General features: G+C 48.5%; 1 protein-coding gene across 5 annotated transcripts in view; it reads right to left on the bottom strand.

The window, feature by feature from the left end:
- Nucleotides 1-14,410, bottom strand: part of MYOCD (myocardin) — a 480,210-nt gene extending 465,800 nt beyond the window's left edge. For 4 of the 5 annotated variants that reach the window (XM_043496455.1, XM_043496456.1, XM_043496458.1 and 1 more), the window contains exon 1: nucleotides 13,878-14,410. The gene's annotated coding sequence lies outside the window, so the exon portion shown is untranslated. The remainder of the gene's footprint in view (nucleotides 1-13,877) is intronic. The other variant, XM_043496457.1, reaches the window with a different exon arrangement.
- Nucleotides 14,411-16,144: the final 1,734 nt, after the last annotated feature.

The raw sequence follows: 16,144 nt of genomic DNA, 5'->3' as shown, positions 1-16,144 counted from the left end.
CTCCCACAAACAGGTTTCAGAGTAGCAGCCGTGTTAGTCTGTATTCGCAAAAAAGAAAAGGAGCACTTGTGGCACCTTAGAGACTAACAAATTTATTTGAGCATAAGCTTTCGTGAGCTACAGCTCACTTCCCACAAACAGAGAGTCCTGCTCCTTCATTGGCTCTGCCCTTAGTCAGCTGCACCAAACAGACTCCAGCAGGTGAATCAAGAAGAGACTGATTTTCAGCTCTTCAGCTTTAAAATATGTGACAGGACAGCTGTGCTGTCATTTCCAAATGTACACACACACACACACAAGTATGCTCACACACATAGACAGATGGAAAGTATTCTATTAGTGGCTGCAGCTCCTACACAGGGTTGTTTAAAAAAAAAACTTTCCCAGTCAGTTCATATTTAGATTCATCTTACTGGACTTTTAAATTCCAAGAGCATCACTTAAAATCTACAAAACAAAACCCAACTCCCCTTTCTTACCCCTTTCCTCCCTCCAAAAGTAAGGCCTTCCTTCCATTTGGAGGCATTTCCATGTGTGAGAAGTATAGAGAACACATGCTTTGATTAATTAATAACAATTATTCCTCCTGACCCTGAACAATTAGCAAAGCTCTCCATTGCTGTTTATCTCAAAATAGGATCCACCTAGGAAGTAAAGACAGTAAGAAAATGGTGCACATCATATGAAACACTTTGTCTAAGGACCTATAGATCAGCTAAATTCCACTCCCTGAGAATTAAAACAGCTATATGAAATGATTGTTACTCACATAGGCAAGAACCTCTCATAATTTGCATCTGGAAAAAACCTCTTTCTCCCTCCCAACCTAGCTAAGAACTGGCAAAGGTAACACCTTACTTTCCTGTGCAAAGTGGCCCATTGCACATTGTGAATAGATCAGGAGATATGGGAGGAGGGTGAAACTGTGCATTAACTAAACGAGAAATAACTTGCTTATGAGATGGAAGGTCAAATAGGGCAAACTGCCTGTTACCCCCAGAAATCCAAACCACATTTCTTCACCCCAAATTAGAAACTGCACATTTGTTTGCTTTGTAAATCAGATCCACATCTCTCTATAGGTGAGTAAGTCTCTTGCTGTGGTACAAACTGTAAATAACATGAAACGCTTACCTGCAATCAGAGAATGTATGAATTATGTCCATCAAATTTGGAAGATTGTAAGGGATTTTGTTGATCATTCTAAATAGCTGTGGTACTCTAGAAGTAATAGGAATTGTGTTGCCTAACGAAGAAGGAATGTTGAAAGATATAAACTAGCACAGAACTTTGGATTATTAAAAGAAATTGTTCAAAGGGGGGGAAAGTCCAATTAATAATGTAGGCTAATATTGAAATACAAACCTTGAAAAGGACCAAAGATAAAAGGCCTCCGATAATAAAAGGCTTGAAGAGATTTGTTATACACCAACACCATCTACTGCATCAGCTGGAAGCAGCAGAGAAATTGTGAAAGCTGAGCACTCAGTTGGCACATGCCCAGTAGAAATCAGAGAGTGGCCTCCTCCAAGGAACCTGAGAAACAGGGTATATAAAACTGAGGTCACAGTGTGGGACCCCAGAGTTGACTGAACACATAAGGAAGCTGCAGCATCACCAGGGTGATGGATGCCTGGACTAGCTGTGTGGAAAGAACTCTCACGGCATCCCAGGGTTAACAGGTCAGAAGAGGTGAGATTTCATTTCAAAGATTTGTATTTCTACTTCTATTCTTTAATATAAATAACTGTAGGTTACCTGGCTGAGTCTGCACTCTGTACTGAGGCCTCAGGTAACCATATTTTAGATTTAAACTAATGCTATATGCATGCCCTCCATTATAAGTCCAAGCAAATTGGCCTCAGAGAGATCTGAACCATACCTTTAAGCAATTGTTTTTGATATTCTAAACTGGTCCCTTTTGGACCATATCACCCCCAAACTTTTAAAAGTGCCTTACAGCCAAGTACATCTGTGCTCTTTGGAGAAGGGTGATCAATGTGTTGCTGAAGAACTGATGATCTTAAGTAATGTAATAAGAACTCTTGATGATTTGCATTGTTTCTTGGTGAAACTGCTGAGCCTCCACCCTAGTCTTTGACAGTTGCTTGTAAGGCTGCATTGGTGTGTTCAGTACATGCCTAGAACATTGGTTGTGTCTGCACCTGAGTAGTGAACTATTGATTGTATATTGATGTGGTTCTGGGTAAATTAATAAATTCTTAACTGGAACCAAGTGTCCTGATTTGAGAAATACTGTTCAAGTTAAAAGCTGACCTGAAAATAACCTAGTATAAATTAATAACCTAATGCTCTCTGGACTCAATGAAACAGGGTTATCCTATTCATTTGAACTCTGTATTGGCTATACCACTCAGCAAATTGGCACATCTAGTTTGTTAAATTTCAGCATTAAAATCTAACTGGCACCCAGGGAAATTCATAAAATTACCCTCCTTTCATGCTTACATATGCATTAGTGCCTCAGGACTGCTGAGGTGCACCAAAGGTAGCATCACGTTGACATGTCCCCCATCAAGCCCAGTATCTCAGTTATGAAACACAAAAGTACCAGGGCCCTCAGAGTCCTTATCAGCAGTTATATTGGTGTGTGGTTTTCAGGGCACATTGTTCTGAGTGCCACTGACTGGTATTGGCCACCATGGCCTTCTAGGGCTGGTGGCTCTTGGGTGACACTCCACCTGACATGCCTCATGAGTCTCCTAGGTAGAATGCTTAGCCGAAGGATTAGGTATAAAACCTACCCAGAACTAGCAGTGGAATGTGTGAGATGGACTGAATGGCCTGTGGGATGCCTGAAAAAGGACATAACTTCAGGTTAAAACAAATGCTGAAGGTAGCTGAAGCTGCTAGACTAAAATTAATAGAGAAAGTCTATGCCAATGTGAGGGTCACCATCTTGGCCAATACACCAGGAATTGAACCAAGGCATCCCAGAGCTAAAACATGAGCTGTACAGCTTGGCTAGAAAGGGGGCTCTAGAAACACAACTGTAACAGACTCCCATCCTCTTCAGATTGGCACAGATTTGTAACACACACTGAACAGTGGCTTATACCAGCACATACCCCGTTAGGGCTCTCAGGGCATGTGGCTGGTAAAGGGGGAAGAGGTCAAAACCAGAGCAAGTCAAAGCAGGAATGGCAATGCCACTATCTACCCGTGTATCGCAGCTGCTGCTTCCTCAGACTGATACCAGTTGGGAACAAATCAGCCTCTGGCCCTTTCTCTTTCTGAGCTGCTTAGAGCAGACTGTGTGATGCTGGGACCTAGCCCCAGAGGTGCTACTGAGGGTTTACAGAACCTATGGACTGCGTGGGCATTTTATGACCAAAACAAGTCTATTCCCATCGCAGCAGATGCCCCCAGCTATTTCATGGCGTGTGTTCCTGCAGTTACATGGAGGTGCCTGTGAGCAAACGACGTGCTGCTCCAGTGAGATGGCTGTCAGGTGCCAAGATCACACCCAACTGGATAGAATGTCTGGCAAACATCTGGACTTGTGAGAGATTCACTAGATATTTGCAGGGTCTGGATAATGTCAAGCCAGTGACAGATTAGAAGACACTTGTGCTGTTAATACATATAAAGGCCAAGGCAAGATTCCCCTTAAAGGTCAGAGAATGTTTGTTATACCTAATGCAGAACATGCCACAGTGGCTGAGCCCTTGTCAAGGAACTAGGAGAGCCCCCAGGTTCTCCAGGGGTTCAGCATGTTGTAGAAGCCCCTCTGGGGGCATGTCAAGAGTCCTGGCAGCCTCCCTGCAGAAATCAGAACAGATTCCAACAGCCACTTAAAATTGATGCACAGCTGCACCCAGCCCCTAGGTTACAAGCCGGGGATGGCCCAGTTACTCCTGAGGGTCTCACCTCCAGCCTGTAACTTCCATGCAGTGAAAGGGAGCTCTCCAAAGCTGGATGCCTGAGACATGGGGCAGTCCCACTGGAATTCCACACTGCCTGAGGGGCTCTATACATGGGCAGGACACCAGGGCCCTGCAGAATGGCAGGGTCAAGCCTGAATGTGGGTATGGGGATAGGGCAGGGATGACAACGCAAGGTGGAATCAGATGGAAGACTTGCAAAAGGAGCATAGACATCTCAAAGAACCCGTCGGGCCCACTGCACCACCCTACAGGCCTCGAGTGCAATGAGCATTGGTGTAGGTGAAACAAAGGGACACTCCTTTCAGGGAGTCACAGACCTTTTCTCTCTGATCCTTCCCTGCTGACCAGGCCCCAGGCTAAGTCAGACATGTGATTGGCAGCCTCCAAAACAAACACTCCCAAGCCTGTGAGATGCAGAAAGATTTTGAGCATATAACTACCAGCCCAGAGGATAGGCCAGGGTGCAACGAGACAGCAACCACCCACAGGCCCTTCTACTGAGTGGTAGGGCAGCCAGTGCTGCCAGCCAGGGAGGTGAGTCTCCGTCCTTCTGGACTCTGCTTGATGGACGTGAGGATGAGAGACCCCAATGGACTGCAGTGTTCTCCTGAATGCTAAGTGTTCACCACAGCCTAGCTTCAGCGAGATGTGGCTTGGCTGCTCCAGTGTTACCCTCATCCTGCCTCTGCCAAGGAAACAGTTCCATGGAGTTAGGGAGATCAACCCCATAGCACCTTCTATCTATCCCCTTGGTCCCTCCATGGGCAGGCACTTGGTGTGCTCTCCCTGAGGAGAGAACAACTCCTGGGTTAGCCAGTGGCCCTGCGAGAGGGGTGCTAGAGGCTCCAGCCCAGCAGCAGCTGGAGACAGGAACAATCTCTCCTGGACCTGCAGGGGCATGCGAGCAGAGCAGCCTTGATGCCCACTGGGAAGGGGGAAGCTTGCACTGCCCCTCTCTCCCTTGGAACCAGGGTTCATACCCTGAGCACTCCTGACATTTGCGGGGCACAAGGACTGAAACTAGCCCTTGTGCAGGGGCTCCAGGCTGGGCCAGTCCCCCCACCAGCCCAGTGCACATGCAGGGTGCTCTGCTTCGTGGATAACAAACTCTGCTCAGAGCTAGGGGCCTACTGGCTGGTCAATGGCATGTGCCTGGTAAGACTAGTGCCCATGCCATGATGGTACAGAGTTCCCCAGGCTGACAGAGGAATCTTTCCAATCAAGACTGAGTTGGTTTTGAGAATTGGGCCTTAGATTCCCCCCTACCCCCTCGAGGGTAGCATCTCTACTGGGCAGGGGGCAGTCTCTGTGGGACAGATCTTTATGAGCAGCCCATTGTATAATCGGCTTGTCCCACCCAAGTTCCGATGGGACTGGGGCCCTGCTGGGAGGAGGCCTGGAGTCACCTGCCACAGAGAGCGAGTGAACAGCCCCATTCCAGGACTGTCACATTTACAGACACTGCTTGTTCCTGGCAGGAAGCAGGAAGCCCCTTGCTGGCAGCAGATAAGCCCAGTGCCTCTGCATCTCAAGACACCCAAACTAGCAGAGTGTATTTTTCGTTTAGTTTGTGACAAAAATCAACAAAAGAGAGGAAATGCATAGCTCAGGAAGACACACTGGCCTGGGCTCATTGTCCATTGAGCACAACGTGTACCAGCATCGTCCTAGCTGAGGCCATGAGGGCTGGGCAAGGCCACAGGCTGGGAATGGGAGGGGCAGTTACGAGGTGTGACGTTATCTGATTAGAATATGACCATGTAGATCATGGTTGCTACCACTGTTCTATAATTGCAACAAATCTTGTACAAAGTATGTCAAGTAAGGTGTCTATGGAAAAATTATGATTTGCTGAATGTGATTTTGCTATTTGTATGCATATATCATTTTTGTATTTGAAGTTATGAGTATTGGCTCTATACCTGTATTTCATATATGTTCGCTCCTGTGGTAGCGCCCACAAGGTATTTAGCCTGCGCATCTTGAAGGGACTATTCAAGTTAAGGGGCCCATTAAAGAACACTTAATTCACAATAGAACACATGTATCAACACTAAATGGCTTTCCTGCTGTGACTAAGCAAAATCATGCATGGACATGTGACTTGCCCATGTGACTCCAAACACCATCTTGCTACCTGTAATTTCCCACTAGCTGTGCTGAGGGCTTTGTTTGAAACAATGGGTTTCCCTCTACATGGCAGAAGATATAAAAGGTGCTGGAAACATCTCCGTTTTGCCTCTTTCCTGCTCAAACCTCTGGACTATGAACTATACTGATGGGAGCATTCTAATCAAAGGACTGAGGACCTTCCAATAATTTGGAAGCAACCAGAGACTTGACTTAAGACAGCAGTTTATTCCATCACTGCTACAAGCCTGAACCAAGAATTTTGCAATTATTGTACGTATTTGATTCCTTTAACCAATTTTAACTCTCACATTTCTTTCTTTCTTTCTTTCTTTTTATAAATTAAACCTTTCGATTTTAGATATTAAAGGACTGGCAACAGCATGATTATTGGGTAAGATCTGAGTTGTATATAGACCTGGGTATGTGGTTGGTCCTTTGGGATCAGAAGAACCTTTTATTTGATGAAATTGGTTTTAAAAAACTACTTATCTTTAAGCCTAGTGTTTTTTGGTAGTGATAGAAGGACTAGAAACTACTTTTTTGACTTCTTGTCAGCCAATGTGGTGAAACGGAAGTTTACTTTTGTTGCTGGTTTGGTATATCTTATGGGAGAATAACCACCAGTTTCATAGGTGTCTGCCCTATTTCTCAGCGGTTTGTCCTGAATTTGGTATTCTCAGTTGTGACCCACGAAGGCATGGTTACACTAGGCGCACGTTACTATTGCCCGAGATGTTGTGGGCTGAGAAGGTAAATCTTAGATTCCAAGGCCAGAAGGAACTACTGTGATCATTGAGTCTGACCCCTTGTGGGTCCCAGGCCAGAGAACCTCCCCACAACCATTTCCAGAGCAGATCTTTTAGAAAAACATCCCAGCTTGATTTAAAAATTGTCAGGGATGGAGAATCCACCACAACCCTTGGTAAATAATTCCATTAGTTATTGTCATTATTAACAATTTGCGCCTTATTTCCAGTCTCAATTCCAGTCTAGCTTCACGTTCCACCCATTGGATCGTGTTAGACCTTTGTCTGCTAGAGTGAAGAGCCCATTATTAAATATTTGTTCCCCGTGTAGGTACTTACAGACTGTGATCACAACATCCCTTAACCGTCTCTTTGTTAAAGTAAATAGATTGAACTTTTTGTGTCAATCACTATAAGGTGTGTTTAGAGTTTTATCACCATAAGGCAAGCTTCCTAATCCTTTAATTATTGTTGTGGGTCTTCCCTGACCCCTCTCTAATTTACCAACATCCTCATTGAATTGTGGCCACCAGAACAGGACACAGGATTCCAGCAGCAGTCATACCAGTGCCAAATACACAGGTAAAATACTTCTCTACTCCTACTCGAGATTCCTGTATATGCATCCCAAGATCACATTAGTTCTTTTGGCCACAGTGTTGCACTGCATGTTCTTTTCATTCTGAACTGGAGCCTTTGAGCCATGTGCAGAGCACCATCATGTGCCCCCCAGAGAATGAGCCCCGTGTAGTATGGAGGGGGCAGACTGACCATTAACCCCTCCATACTACTTACAATCACGTGGGCATGGAGAAGAGCCCGAGAGCCACCCACTGATATGGCTCCATCGCAGGTGTCATGGAATCGCCCCAAAGCTTCAGACACTCCCTCAAAGAGCAGGAGCAACGCCTAGTGCATGTTGTCAACTCGGCAGCCGGCTGGGAGAGATGAGGAAGGTTAGGAGTCATAAGAACATTAGAAAGGCCATACTGGGTCATAACAAAGGTCCATCCAGCCCAGTATCCTGTCTGCTGACAGTGGCCAATGAACCTAATAGGTAATGATCAAGTGGTCTCTCTCCTGCCATCCCTCTCCACCCTCTGTCAAACAGAAGCTAGGGACACCATTCCTTACCCATCCTGGCTAATAGTCTGTCACTGCAGGGCCAGATACACAAACCCATAGTCATGAGCACCTACCTAAAGGCTGTGCAGTAGCTGAGAGGCATTTAGGGCTTCCTAGCACATGCAATACCCACCTAGCTGGCAGGGGTGCAATGAAAGAGGTGCATGGGGGCCAGGACCCCCCTTTGGCTCCTGACCAGATGAAAGAGGGGGAGCTGAGCCAAAGAGGGGGAGCTGAGCTGAGTGAGTGGCATTGTGACCTGGTGTACAGGGCAATGCCACTCAAATTTGGGTTGGCCAAGCAGGTAACCTGGGCCCTCTCTCTAGCAAAATTCTGGTTGTGGACCAGCTATTTGGAGAAGTCTCCCAGTGAAGAGTGCTCAGCTCCACAGCTGCTACGGCATGGTGGATTCCTCATGCTCTCTGTGTTTGCCGGAAGGAGGACACTGATGTACACAGATGCAGCGCTTAGAGTCAGTGTCTGTAGCGTGCTTTGGAAGGCTTCTCTCATGCTGCTGAGAGCACCTGCCATCAGTGCTGCAGTGCCACCTTCTGAGCAGCAGTCCAGCTTGCCCGCTAGGTGGCAGTAATTCCTGCAATACTCTGGCTCACCTGGCTGCCCTTGCTAGAGCCTTGACAGCTGAACCAAATAACCAGCCTCCAAACACTGAGTGAAACTGAAGCTGAGGCTCCTGGCCAGCTTCCAGGTCCAGCTTTCCACTCTGAGCTGTGCACATTGTATCTCCAGGCCACAATACCCCTCCAGACTCACCCTCCTAACCTAACGAACCTCTGTGTCTGGCAGGGCAAGATCACAAGAATTAATGACTGAAATTGTGAGCTCTCTGGGGCAGGGACCACTCTTCTGTATGGTGTTTGCACAGCTCCTAGCACAATGGGTCCTCACCCGGGAACTCAGAGGTGCTACCGTCATCCAGATACTAACTGATAACCAGAAGAACCGGCAAGTGTCTGCAGGGCCTCTCTCTAAGGACAAGAGACTAACACAACTTGACTCAGTGATGAAGTTTCTTCCTACTCCGTTTGCTAACATATTTACCAAGGTCCACAGGGGGCTAGGCTTGATGGATCTTCATGTGTCTCGCACTGTAACTTGGTTACTCTCTAATGACAGACAACTAAGCCAAGAAATAAAGCAGGTACATTCTGAAAATACAGAGGCTCCAAACACTGTGTGAATCACTTCCAGCTGCAGCTTGTTCCCTAACGACACATTTGCCATATGGGAGAGGGAGTCTAAGTTTAGTGCCTTGACTTTGCGAGCAGGCTGGGCTACCATGTGTCTCCTGGTCTGGGACCAGGCCAGGGAAACTCACTTGGGGAGCACACAGTAATACAATGTTTCCTGAGCTCCTGGGCCCCACCTGCTGCAGAGTCCAATCACCGCTTTTCTAGAGCTGGTAAAAGGTGCTGGATTAACAGACCCTGAAGAATGAAGCCTCCTGTTTAGCCACAGAAGTGGTGGGGGTAGCATCTGGTCAGTCCAGAGCTCCTCTTCCAGGGCCCATCCTGGCCTTGCTTCTTCAGACGTGGGGCCAATTAGGGCCAGTCATCAGGGTGTGGACACAAGAAAACTCTCAGAGATGAGTCTCATCCAAGCCCCAGCACTCCTCCACACTGCAATCCCCTTTGGCCTCGATGTCAGCACCCCTCAAAATATTGTTACTAACATCATCTCCCTGACCCATCGCTCTGAGTCCCACTTCCAGTATGTCCAGGGGCTCTGCCTTCTCAGCTGCATCAGATACAAACCCTACCTCCTTCCCGCCAAAGCCCTTCACAGCTTAGCCTGCCCTCCCTAGCCAACCTGTTATCTCACTCTGAGGTCAGATCCCTTCAGCCCACCCCTGACACTTTCCTGCATCATCCACATCTCTGCTTCCCGCACAAGCCTCTTTAGAATCCTGCCTGCCATGCTGCCCTGTACACACAGAAAAAACTCCCAGCCCCAATCCATAATGCCCCCTGGTCTCCTGCAAGTCGCTCCTCAGAACTCCCCCTGCCATGGTGCACACAGGAAAGTGAGTTGCAGTGTATTTTAATACAGCCAAGTGTCTGGTCATACTTTTAAGAACCAGAAATAAGTCATGCTTACAGGATGGGGGATTGTATCCTGGAAAACAGTGACTGTGCAAGGGACTGAGGGGTCATGGCAGAAACATGAGCTGCCAGTGCCATGCTGTGGTTAAGAGGATTAATGCGATCCTTGGATGTATAAGCAGAGGAATATTGACCGGTGCAAGGAGGTGATGTTACCTCTGTCCACGACATTCTAGTGCCCACACTGCAAAACTGGAAAGGGTGGAAAAAAGAGCGACAGGAACAATTTGAGACTTGGAAACACTGCCTTACAGTGACTGACTAAAGAAGCTCAAGCTCTAGTTTGTCCACAAGAAGAGTAAGAGGTGACATGATCACTGCCTATTATTATCAGGGGGAGAAGCTGGTAGCAGCACTATCATCTAAGGCAGAACAAGTTCCAACAGCTGGAAGTTGAAACTGGCCAAATTTAAAACAAGAAGTAAGGCACTACTGGTTAATAGGGAGAGTAACTAGGACGGGGGACATGGTAGATTCTCTGTCCCTTGAAGTCTTTACTGGGTGTCTCTGAAAAGCTCTGTTCTAGCTCACTCAGTAGGCTTACGGCAGGAATCTCTAGATGGGTACAATGACCTGTGTTATGCAGGAGGTCACACTAGTTGAATGCAATGGTCCCTTCTGGCCTGAAAGTCAATGGACTGGTGAATGGCCAGGCAAGTGGCCGACTGTGCTCATTGCTCCTTGTTTGTTAAGAACTGCACAATCCCTTGATCCATGTTACCCCACCTCTCCCTCCTCAGCTGGTTTGTTTTCCTCATCCTCCTGCTACATTCTGACTTTCAGCTCTTTGGGGCAGGAACTGTCTCTCATCTTCGATACATTTGTACAGTGCTTAGCACAGGGGTGGGCAAACTTTTTGGCCCAAGGGCCACATCTGGGAATAGAAATTGTATGGCGGGCCATAAATATTCACAAAGTTGGGGGTGCGGGATCCAGGGTGGGACAAGAAATGAAGCATTCAGGGTGCGCGAGGGGGCTCTGGGCTGGGGCAGGGGTTTGGGGGGGATAAGGGCTCCAGCTGGGGGTGTGGGCTGTGGATGAGAGATTTGGGGTGCAGGAGGGTGCTCTGAGCTGGGATTGAGGTGTTTGGAGGGCCGGAAGGGGATCAGGGCTGGGGCAGGGGGTTGGGGTGTGTGAGGAGGATCGGGGTGCAGGCTCTGGGTGGCACTTACCTCAAGCAGCTCCCGGAAGCAGTGGCATGTCCCTTCTCCAGCTCCTACATGGAGACACAGCCAGATGGCACTGCATGCTGTCCCATTTTCAGGCACCGCCCCTGCAGCTCCCATTGGCCATGGTTCCCAGTCAATAGGAGCTGCTGAGGCAAGGCTTGGGGCAGGAGCAGCAGGCAGAGTGGAGCCCCCTGGCTGCCCCTACACGTAGCAGCCGGAAGGAGGCCATGCATTGCTTCCGAGAGCCACGTGGAGCGACCCCCCCCCAACCCTGCTCCCCGGCTGGAGCGCCAGAGTGGCGCAAACCCCAGACCCCACTCCCCACTGGGAGCTTGAGGGTTAGCTTAAAAGGGCTGGCAGACCGGATCCGGCCCGCAGGCCATAGTTTGCCCACCCCTAGCACAATGGGGCCTCAGCCTTGCTAGCTTCAAGCTGCTACTGTGATAGAAATGTGAAAGAAAGGGGACTGTATTTCACAGAGGCTACCAACTAGCTGTCAGTAGGAACTTGCTGTCATTACCAACCCAGGCTGGGCTTGAACCAGCAATGTGTCCACCTCTTGGTACTGACACTCATCACTGCACTAGCCAAGCGCTATGGCACGGTGAAGGGCTCAGCAATGTACTATCAATCATGGGAGCCAACCGGCCTTAGAATGTATTAATCAATACACAGGTATATTAGTTACATGTTTTGTGAGATGCTATTGGCAAAAATGTGATTTTTTTTTTCTGTATTTTACACAATCCAGCAAAATGTTAGTGTTGCCCCTTGAGAGACCTTTATTGGAGGAACAAAGTCAGATATTTTTAGCTACCTATTGTCAGCCGCAGAACAAAGCCATAACTAAGATATTTTGTCTTTTACATTTAGGGTGACCACACAGCAAGTGTGAAAAATTGGGACAGGGGGTGGAGGGCGGTAATAGGAGCCTATATACGAAAAAGACCCAAAAATCAGGACTGTTCCTATAAAATCGGGACATCTGGTCACCCTACTTACTGGTACATTTAAATGTGAGCATCAGACAAGTCTATCTACAGTAACATGTGGCTGTCCATTTGTGTGGAGCAAAGGAGGGTAGCTATAGCCCCTATACACAACGCAAGAGCCACAACGGCCTTCCTCATTGCACTGAACCACCATCCCCATTAGAACATGGGGCAAGGCAGCAGTAGCAGAGATGCTGGCATGTGGCTGCAGAGTACCAGACATTACATTGCCTTTGGGCTAGGAGACATATAGGCATTTGCAGGAAAATACTGATAATCACAACCTGGGAAGAACCCGCCTTTTCTGGCAGGTGTTTGAACACGGAGGTAACTGAGATGATAGGAGCTTTCTTAGCAGAATGGGGAAAGCTGATCTGCATCCAGAGGGGCTCTAGGACAGTCGAATGCATGACACTCAACACCCAAATCCAGCCAAAGACTATTCCCTTCTCCTCACAGTGTGGTGGAGCCATTAGAAGACAGGGACAAGGATGGGTGCTTGTGGGGGCTATAACCACCTCAAAATTCATCTTAGCACCCCTGTAGCCACCCCTCCCAGCACAAAGGTCAAACGTTGGGCAGAAGTAAGTATGGCATGGTATGATATTGCCACCCTTACTTCTGCGCTGCTGCTAGTTGCGGCGCTGCCTTCAGAGCTGGGCAGCCTCCACTTTCCACTCTGCCTTCAGGAGTGCTGCACTCACAGTCCCATCCACATTTCCTTTGCTCCACAATTTACCCTTTGCAAAATGTAACTACTTAATTGCTGCTGAGATAGGGCTTCCACAAGGATTGCCCTGGATTGCCCACAACCTAGGTCGTCCAATTTGGCACCTGGGAGGCAGTGGTCTCCGTATGTTTTTGTCCTGAACAAGGGAGACCAATAGTTTTGTCAACCAGACTTTTGCAATACATTTTAAAAAAGAAAAGAGACAAAGCAGCTCCTAAATGCCCTGGATTTCTGAGCATCGCTGGGAGCTGTGTTCTAAGAGTTTGTAGGATGCATGTGTGAGTCATGGAGATCTTTCAGCATCTGTAACCTGAGGAACAACCCTTCCAAGTTTAAGAGAGATACGACATGATACTGCTGTCAAACCGGCAAGAAGAGGAATAAAAGTGTGGAGGCAGCCCCCTTCCAGTGTCCATCACACACAGACCAAACCTCTGGGAGGGTCATTTTCTGAACAGCCTGCACAGTGGAGCATCGGGGGATTAAATTAACTTTCCTACCAGCCTTTAGACAGCTGAAACAAAGCAAAGGCCAGACTCCTGTAAGACCCCACATGGATTAGCATCATCATCTTTCCTTTACAAACCCAGCTACTGAGTCCCTTCAATGTTTCATTCAATGCAACTTCTTGAAGGTCGGAGGGATATGTCTGGGACTTTTATTTAGCCAGCTCTTTAACTTTGCAAAATACCATTTATTCTCTATTCCAAATTACTGCCAAGTGTGGATGCATGTCATCCAGCATGCACCAGGTGCACTGGCCAGCAAAGCTGTCTCTGGAATAACCAAATATTAAATAACACAGAGAAATAAGAGTTCTCTCTCTTTCTATTTCTCTACCCCATAGAACCAGTCACCACACTATTCAGGCGATATGCATACAGATAACCACCCGCGCATGAGAGAAAGCAACTTGAAGAACAGAAAGATGATTAAGTATGAAACATAAATTACCTGCAGACTTCTCAGTTGAGCTACAACTTCTTGGCCGAGGTGCTGGAACTGTGACTCCTCGCTTTCTCCGAGGTTTATGGCCGCTTTTATAGAGGAGCAGTGAATAGTTTTTTTAAAACTTGAAGCAGAGTAAGAACCAGTTTAAAATAGAGTGAAAGGAGCTGGTGTGGGTGGAATTAGACAAACTCTGGAAGCTGCTTTTCCAACGATTAATTAACTTCTTGCAGCCCACAGTGCAGGCGAGGGGATGTCGAGGGCTCACCTGGTGCAGGTTCTCCACTGCTGGAGGGGGGCTGTCTGAGTGGCCTGTATCTTGCTGAACCACCTCACCAGGTGAGGGATGGGGAAAGCATCCAACCTTGCAGGGAGAACAACAGAGTCTGTGTTATTAGACGCAGGGGGCACATGCACCATGCACAACAGATTGCAGCGTCAGAGCTGTAATTCCCCCCCCCACACCCTGAACAGTGCACTGCAATAGCCAACCCCTGAGCATGAGAGGCTCCCAGCGCCCCACCAGTGGTAATACAGTCACGCTGGAGCAGCATCCAAGGAGCAGTCACAGCTCTCCTGACTGGGGAAGAGTTAAGGAAGAGGAGGAGCCTCCTCTCCAAGGGCTCAGATAACAGCAGTAGCTGCAGCATTCCCTTCAGATGTGCAGCAAGCCCACCAGAGCAGGCTGCCTGGCTGGCACTAGGCTGCTCTTTCCTTGCTGGCTATATTATGGGTCTAGTTCTTGATTTAATTTCCAAATCAGTCTTGATTTGCCTTTAATCCAAATAGCTCCAGCTGTCACTGCTCCAGACCCTGCTCAATTTCCACCCTGAATCCCCCTCAGATTGCACTGGGATCTTGTAAGCAAACTGCTTTGGAGTCACAGGGCAGCTTTACAGATCACCCTTGAGTCTGTGTCTGCTATAAACCCACCCGCTCTCACTCAGGAGCTTTCCCTACTTATGGCTTCAGTTTGTGCAGGGGCTGGCAGACACATCCCCGCCCCCATCTGCTTTAGCGCCTGTTGCAAAAGAGCGTTCACCCCTATCATTGCTGTACTAAGGGAAGCAGCCTTTGCCACCTGCTGTGCCCTGTAACCAAGGTATGGTGGGGTATGGCACAGCATGGTTACTGGTACCATTCTGTCTCACACTGGGGAGGTGAGTGAGTGGTATGGGGTTAGATCCTAATCAGGGAAGAATGACCAAAGCTGGCAGCAGGGCCAGCCCCATGACCAGCCTCCAGCTCTGGGAGCTCACTGCATTGCAGGAGGCTTCTTGAGTGCCTGGCTTGGAGCCCCAGCTGCTGACCAGCAACCAGCCCGCTCAGCACAGGAGTGTGGGACACAAAAGGAGACACAACCCACAGTCAGATCTGCACCTAGCCCTTCCTGGAGGGCGGGTCAGCAGCACATTGGGTCTCTTAGGAGACAGCCAAGAGCACATGCAATGAAGGAAACCGATGATAGTCCTGCCAGTGCTAAGGGATCCCTCTTGGCTGCACCAGGGTTAAGCCTCACCTCACGCACAAGCCAGCGAAAGCTGATTTCAGCCTCATATAGCTGAGGCCAGGATCCCTTGCCCCTGACAGCCAGGATCCAGGCCTGGCCAGAAGCAGCTGTACTGGCACTGATGAATGATCTCCCACATGGAAGGACAGACAGCGGTCAGACCCCCATTCACAGCCTACTGGATGTCGCTGCAGCATTTGGCAGTGCTGAGTAGTGGAGCACAAGCTATTCCACACTGCCAAGGAAGGAGGCAGTGGCTCAGGGTTGCACTGGAATGAAGAGAGTCCTTCCTGGGGGGCACACCCAAGGGCAGCGATGGGAAATGGCACCTCTGCTGCTAGACTCCTCTTTTATGGGGCCCCACCAGGATCAGTTCTCTCTCTGGTCCTAGTCAGCATCTACAGGCAGTCAAGAGAACTGGGGAGATCCAGGTGCCAGCAGCATGTACAGCACATACAGCCCTGTCCATGGCTCACCACAGCCACAGTCGCTGCAGGGAGCCGTCCATGAAAAGCACTCTATGTCAGATAATCCAGACTCATTCAGGACATCTTGCTACATGTTAAATGTAAAAATCTGTCCTAAGGCACCAGTGAGGGCCCCACTATGGGACTGCAGCAAAGCCCTCCCTGCGGGAGTGTGGCAGGTGGATCAGGACGACGTGCATCCTGGTTACCCAGCAGTGCCCCGGGGCACTGGAGAAAAGTATAAGAACAGCCACACTGGGTCAGACCAGTGATCCATTCAGCCCAGTAGCCTGTCT

Source organism: Dermochelys coriacea, chromosome 14 (genome assembly GCF_009764565.3).
Source record: "Dermochelys coriacea isolate rDerCor1 chromosome 14, rDerCor1.pri.v4, whole genome shotgun sequence".
NCBI classification, from domain to species: domain Eukaryota; kingdom Metazoa; phylum Chordata; order Testudines; family Dermochelyidae; genus Dermochelys; species Dermochelys coriacea.
Note: the sequence above shows the minus strand (reverse complement) of the source record. Positions and strands in the feature narration are given on the sequence as shown.